Here is an 8,160-nt window from a genome sequence, read left to right as displayed (position 1 = left end):
TGACTTGTCGCAAAAGGTTTTTTCGACAAGTTCAAGGTGTTGAATACGATGAGATTTTCTCACTTGTATCGATGCTAAAGTCTGTCCGAATCATGTTAGTAATTGCCACATTTTATGAAATCTGGCAAATGGATGTCAAAATTGCGTTCCTTAATGGATTTATTAATGAAGAGTTGTATATGATGCAACCAAAAGATTTTGTTAATCCTAAAGGTGCTAACAAAATGTGCAAGCTCCACCAATCCATCTATGGAGTGGTGCAAGCATCTCGGAGTTGGAATATACGCTTTGATGAGTTGGTCAAAGCATATGGTTTTATACAGACTTTTGGAGAAGCCTGTATTTACAAGAAAGTAAGTGGGAGCCCTGTAGCCTTTCTGATGTTATATGTGGACGACATATTATTGATTTAAAATGATATAGAATTTCTGGATAGCATAAGAGGATACTTGAATATAAGTTTTTCAATGAAAGACCTCAGTGAAGCTGCTTATACATTGAGCATCAAGATCTATAGAGATAGATCAAGACGCGTGATAAGATTTTTCAATGAATACATACCTTGATAAGATTTTGAAGTAATTCAAAATGGAACAGTCAAAGAAGGAGTTCTTGACTGTGTTGCAAGGTGTGAAGTTGAGTAAGACTCAAAACCCGACTATGGCAGAAAATAGAAATAGAATGAAAAGTCATTCCCTATGCCTTAGTCATAGGTTCTATAAAGTATGATATGCTGTGTACCGGACCTATTGTATACCTTGCTCTGATTTTGGCAAGGGAGTACAATTTTTGATCTAGGAGTAGATCACTGGACAGCGGTCAAGAATATCCTTAGTGAGGACTAAGGAAATATTTCTCAATTATGGAGGTGATAAAAGAGCCCATCATAAAGAGTTACATCGATGCAAGCTTCCACACCGATCCAAATGACTCTAAGTCTCAATCTGGATACATATTGAAAGTGGGAGCTATTAGCTAGAGTACCTCTGTGTAGAGCATTGTAGACAGAGAATATTTGCAAAATACATACGGCTTTGAATGTGACAGACCCGTTGACTAAACTTCTCTCACGAGCGAAACATGATCATACCTTAGTACTCTTTGGGTGTTAATCACATAGCGATGTGAACTAGATTATTGACTATAGTAAACCCTTTGGGTGTTGATCACATGACGATGTGAACTATGGGTATTAATCACATACACATGTGAATAATAGTGTTAAATCACATGGCGATGTGAACTGGATTATTGACTCTAGTGGAAGTGGGAGACTGAAGGAAATATGCCCTAGAGGCAATAATAAAGTTATTATTTATTTCCTTATTTCATGATAAATGTTTATTATTCATGCTAGAATTGTATTAACCGGAAACATAATACATGTGCGAATACATAGAAAAACATAGTGTCACTAGAATGCCTCAACTTGACTAGCTCGTTGAATCAAAGATGGTTAAGTTTCCTACCCATAGACATGAGTTTTCATTTGATTAACGGGATCGCATCATTAGAGAATGATGTGATTGACTTGACCCATTCCGTTAGCTTAGCACTTGATCGTTTAGTATGTTGCTATTGGTTTCTTCATGACTTATACATGTTCCTATAACTATGTGATTATGCAACTCCCGTTTACTGGAGGAACACTTTGTGTGCTACCAAACTTCACAATGTAATTGGGTGATTATAAAGGAGGTCTACAGGTGTCTCCGAAGGTACATGTTGAGTTCCCGTATTTCGATATTATGATTTGTCACTCCGATTGTCAGAGAGGTATCTTTGGGCCCTCTCGGTAATGCACATCACTATAAGCCTTGCAAGCAATGTGACTAATGAGTTAGTTGTAGGATGATGCATTATATAATGAGTAAAGAGACTTGCCGGTAACGAGATTGAACTAGGTATTGAGATACCGACGATCGAATCTCGGGCAAGTAACATACCGATGACAAAGGGAACAAACGTATGTTGTTATGCGGTTCGACCGATAAAGATCTTCATAGAAAATGTAGGAGCCAATATGGGCATCCAGGTTCCGCTATTGGTTATTAACCAGAGAAATGTCTCGGTCATGTCTACATAGTTCTCGAACCCGTAGGGTCCGCACACTTAACGTTCATTGATGATATAGTATAATATGAGTTATCTATGTTGGTGACCGAATGTTGTTCAGAGTCTCGGATGAGATCATGGACATGACAAGGAGATCCGAAATGGTCTGGAGGTAAAGATTCATATATTGGATGATATGATTTGACCAAGGGGTTTGACCTACGGGAATATGAGTCGGTGCAAAAGGAGTTTTGCGGAGGCCAGGGGGCCAAACGCCGGAGACCCTGGCGTCTGGCCCTGGGCCAGACGCCAAGGATTGTGGCGTTTGGTCCTGGAGTCCGAGTGGGACTCTAGCCTTTCGGGCAAAAACCGACTTTGAGGAGGCTTTTGCTCCAAGTTTCGACCCCAGAGCTCAACATATAAAAAGAGGGGCTGGGCTAGCACCAAAGACACATCAAGAAACACCAAGCCGTGTGCCGGCAACCCCGTTCTCTCTAGTTTATCCTCCGTCATAGTTTCCATAGTGCTTAGGTGAAGCCCTGCGGAGATTGTTCTTCACCAACACCGTCACCACGCCGTCGTGCTTCCGGAACTCATCTACTACTTCGCCCGTCTTGCTGGATCAAGAAGGCGAGGACGTCATCGAGCTGAACGTGTGCATAACTCGGAGGTGTCGTGCGTTCAGTACATGGATCGGTTGTATTGTGAAGACGCATGACTACATCAACCGTGTTGATAAACGCTTCCGCTTAGCGATCTTCGAGGGTTTGAAGATACACTCTCCCTCTCGTTGCTATGCATCACCATGATCTTGCGTGTGCGTAGGAATATTTTTGAAATTACTACGTTCCCCAACAGTGGCATCCGAGCCTGGTTTATGCGTAGATGTTATATTCATGAGTAGAACACAAGTGAGTTGTGGGCGATACAAGTCATACTGCTTACCAGCTTGTCATACTTTGGTTCGGTGGTATTGTTGTATGAAGCGGCCCGGACCGACATTACGCGTACGCTTACGCGAGACTGGTTCTACCGGCGTGCTTTGCACACAGGTGGCTGGCGGGTGTTAGTTTCTCCAACTTTAGTTGAACCGAGTGTGGCTACGCCTGATCCTTGAGAATGTTAAAACATCACTAACTTGACGAACTATCGTTGTGGTTTTGATGCGTAGGTAAGAACGGTTCTTGCTCAGCCCATAGCAGCCACGTAAAACTTGCAACAACAAAGTAGAGGAGGTCTAACTTGTTTTTGCAGGGCATGTTGTGATGTGATATGGTCAAGAGATGATGCTAAATTTTATTGTATGAGATGATCATGTTTTGTAACAAAGTTATCGGCAACTGGCAGGAACCATATGGTTGTCACTTTATTGTATGTAATGCAATCGCCCTGTAATTGCTTTACTTTATCACTAAGCGGTAGAGATAGTCATAGAAGCAATAGGTGGCGAAACAACAACGATGCTACGATGAAGATCAAGGTGTCGCGCCGGTGATGATGGTGATCATGATGGTGCTTCGGAGATGGAGATCACAAGCACAAGATGATGATGGCCATATCATATCACTTATATTGATTGCATGTGATGTTTATCCTTTATGCATCTTATTTTTCTTTGATTGACGGTAGCATTATAAGATGACCTCTCACTAAATTTCAAGGTATAAGTGTTCTCCCTGAGTATGCACCGTTGCGAAAGTTCTTCGTGCTGATACCCCACGTGATGATCAGGTGTGATAGGATCTACGTTCAAATACAACGGGTGCAAAACAGTTGCACACGCAGAATACTCAGGTTAAACTTGACGAGCCTACCATATACAGATATGGCCTCGGAACACTGAGACCGAAAGGTTGAGCATGAATCATATAGTAGATATGATCAACATAATGATGTTGACCATTGAAAACTACTCCATCTCACGTGATGATCGGACATGGTTTAGTTGATTTGGATCACGTGATCACTTAGATGATTAGAGGGATGTCTATCTAAGTGGGAGTTCTTAAGTAATATGATTAATTGAACTTTAATTTATCATGAACTTAGTCCTGATAGTATTTAGCAAATAATGTTGTAGATCAATAGATCGCGTTGTTGCTTCCCTATGTTTTATGTGTGTTCCTAGAGAAAAATAAGTTGAAATTGATAGTAGCAATGATGCGGACTGGGTTCATGATCTGAGGTTTATCCTCATTGCTGCACAGAAGAATTATGTCCTTGATGCACCGCTAGGTGACAGATCTATTGCGGGAGCAGATGCAGACACGATGAACGTTTGGCTAGCTCAATATGATGACTACTTGATAGTTTAGTGCACCATGGTTAACGACATAGAATCGGTACTTCAAAGATGTTTTGAACGTCATGGACCATATGAGATGTTCCAGGAGTTGAAGTTAATATTTGAAGCAAATACTTGAGTTGAGAGATATGAAGTCTCCAACAAGTTCTATAGCTAAAAGCTGGAGGAGAATTGCTCAACTAGTGAGCATGTGCTCAGATTGTCTGGGTACTACAATCACTTGAATCAAGTAGGAGTTAATCTTCCAGAGAAGATAGTGATTGACAGAGTTCTCTAGTCACCATCACCAAGTTACTAGGACTTCGTGATGAACTATAGTATGCAAAGGATGACAAAAACGATTCCCGAGCTCTTCGTGATGTTGAAATCGACAAAGGTAGAAATCAAGAAAGAGCATCAAGTGTTGATTATTGAAAAGACCACTAGTTTCAAGAAAAGGGCAAAGGGAAAGAAAGGGAAACTTCAAGTAGAATGGCAAGCAAGTTTTCACTCCCGTGAAGAAGCCCAAAGCTGAGCCAAAGCCTGAAACTGAGTGCTTCTACTTCAAAGGAAATGGTCACTAGAAGCGGAAATGCCTTGAATATTTGGTGGATAAGAAGGATGGAAAAGTGAAAAAGGGTATATTTGATATATAGGTTATTGATGTGTACCTTACTAGTGTTTATAGTAGCCCCTAGGTATTTGATATATACTTGTTCGCTTGCTAAAAATTAGTAACTCGAAACATGAGTTACAGAATAAACAGAGACTAGTTGAGAGTAAAGTGACGATGTGTGTTGGAAGTTGTTCCAAGATTGATATGATCATCATCGCACACACCCTATACTTTCGGGATTAGTGTTGAACCTAAATAAACGTTATTTGGCGTTTGCGTTGAGCATGAATATGATTTGGTCATGTTTATTGCAATACGGTTGTTCATTTAGAGTCATAGAATAATTGTTGTTCTATTTATATGAATAAAACCTTCGATGGTCGTACACCCAATGAAAATAGTTTGTCGGATCTCGATCGTAGTGATACACATATTCATAATATTGATGCCAAAAGATGCAATGTTTATAATGATAGTGCAACTTATTTGTGGCACTGCCGTTTGGGTCATAACTGTGTAAAGCGCATGAAGAGACCTCATAAAGATGGATTTTTGGAATCACTTGGTTATGAATCATTTGATGCTTGCGAACCGTGCCTTTTGGGCAAGATGACTAAAACTCTGTTCTCCGGAACAATGGAACAAGCTAGTGACTTATTGGAAATAATACATACTGATGTATGCGATCCAATAAGTGTTGATGCTCGTGGCGAGTATCGTTATTTTCTAACCTTCACAAATGATTTAACAAGATATGGGTATATCTATTTAATGAAACACAAGTATGAATCGTTTGAAAAGTTCAAAGAATTTCAGAGTGAAGTGGAGAATCATCGTAACAAGAAAATAAAGTTTCTACAATCTGATTGTGGAGGAGAATATTTGAGTTACGAGTTTGGCCTTCAGTCAAAACAATGTGGAATAGTTTCACAAACTCATGCCACGTGGAACACCACAGCGTAATAGTGTGTCCAAACGTCATAACCGCACTTTATTTTGATATGTTGCGATCAATGATGTCTCTTACCGATTTACCAATATCATTTTGGGGTTATGCATTAGAGATAGCTACATTCACGTTAAATAGGGCACCATCTAAATCCGTTGAGACGACGCCGTATGAACTATGGTTTAGCAATAAACCTAAGCTGTCATTTCTTAAAGTTAGGAGTTGCGATTCTTATGTGAAAAAGTTTCAACCTGATAAGCTCGAACCCAAATCGGAGAAATATGTCTTCATAGAATACCCAAAGGAAACTGTTGGGTACATCTTCTATCATAGATCCAAAGGCAAAATATTCATTGCTAAGATGGATCTTTTCTATAGATGGAGTTTCTCTCGAAAGAAGTGAGTGGGAGGAAAGTAGAACTTGATGAGGTAATTGTACCTTCTCCCGAATTGGAAAGTAGTTCATCACAGAAATCAGTTCCAGTGATTCCTACACCAACTAGTGAGGAAGTTAATGATGATGATCATGAAAATTCAAATCAAGTTACTACAGAACCTCGTAGGTCTTTCAGAGTACGGTCCGCACCAGTGTTGTATGGTAATCCTATTCTGGAAGTTATGTTAGTAGACCATGGTAAACCTACGAACTATGAGGAAGCGATGATGAGCCCAGATTCCGCGAAATGGCTTGAGGCCATGAAATCTGAGATGGGATCCATGTATGAGAACAAAGTGTGGACTTTGGTGGAGTTGCCCGATGATCGGCAAGCCATATTGTATAAATGGATCTTCAAGAGGAAGACAGACGTTGATAGTAGTGTTATTGTAGTGACCAGACCTCAAACAGTCTGATCTTTGTGCATCAGTGTCATCCCTGGATCGGTATTGCTGACACGCACAGTACTTGAAAGATTTATAACAGAGTAGCAATCACACATTTATTACATCGAATGTCTCAAAAGAGAACTTAGTATAATAAATATGGCTTAAGGCCATCTAATAACTATAACAGTGGAAGGCTTGGAAGATAAGCGAGTCCATCAACTCCAACGGCATCACTGGGTATAAGGTCACGACCTAACACTACTAGGGAAAAGCCTAGCACCAGCGCGGGTTTTAGGCCTATCAGTAGCGCGGGCAGGAGCGCTACTGATAAGGCGCTACAGCTAATGCTTAGCAATAGCGCGCCTGGACCCATGCTACTGCTAAATTGACTTAGTAGTAGCGCTTCTTCAGAACAGCGCTACTGGTAATTAGTAGTAGCGATTCTCCTTTCCCGCGCTACTACTATTATTTAGTATTTTGTTTCTTTTTTATTTCATGTTTTATTCATACACCTTTACACAAGTTTTCATACAACAGGAATTTAGAGATTGTTTTTACATCATAATGAGTTATTACATCACGGGGTGAAAGAACCGTGGACTAGTTTCAAGTGGATGTCCATCCACTTGAAACTAATCCGCGGTTCTTTCACCCAATGATATAATAATATCATCATCATCGTCATATCATTAACAACTTATCATCATAATACATCATTGTCATATAACACCTCCTCAAGATCATCGTTTTCATCAATGACATCACATACCAAATTGGTCACTAGTCGTGGTTACAAGTACTCCTCATTATCAACTCTAACACATTACCACATAATAAACATATTGAACCTCATAGGACCTACTACATTCGATTAAGACCTACTACATTTTCTAAGGTAAAATAGCAAAAAACATGATAGCCCCCGACTCTCCATTATGGAGAATGGAGATTAGCCTGTCTCGAATTCTTGCCTTTCACTGAATGTTACTTCCAAGAACCTCCTTGCAAATGTCCATACATTTCTTCCATTCTTTGATGATCATGTGTTCACCGGTTTTAGAAATCCGATATGCACAGGTGAGCTCCCTAGATTTACCAGGCAGTATGTTCAGGACTGAGAGGCGACCATTCAGAGACATCAGATGAGGCACACAATCCATCGGGAGTTTCTGTTGAAAAACATAATAATAACTTCGTAGTTAGCAATGATGTACTAGTTTTAGTAGTATGCAAAAGATGCACGGATGTCGTTATAGTAAAAAATCTTACCAGGGTATCTCCAGAGAAGTTACCGTGGTTCAACACATGCACTAGTGGCACATATTCACCATAATTTGGAGGAGTTCGATAATAGTTATTGTAATTCTCAAGAAGAGTACAAAATGCGATCAGATGATTCTTCTCCTTATACATTAATTCGGTGCCATCGGT

Source organism: Triticum dicoccoides, chromosome 7B (genome assembly GCF_002162155.2).
Source record: "Triticum dicoccoides isolate Atlit2015 ecotype Zavitan chromosome 7B, WEW_v2.0, whole genome shotgun sequence".
NCBI classification, from domain to species: domain Eukaryota; kingdom Viridiplantae; phylum Streptophyta; class Magnoliopsida; order Poales; family Poaceae; genus Triticum; species Triticum dicoccoides.
Note: the sequence above shows the minus strand (reverse complement) of the source record.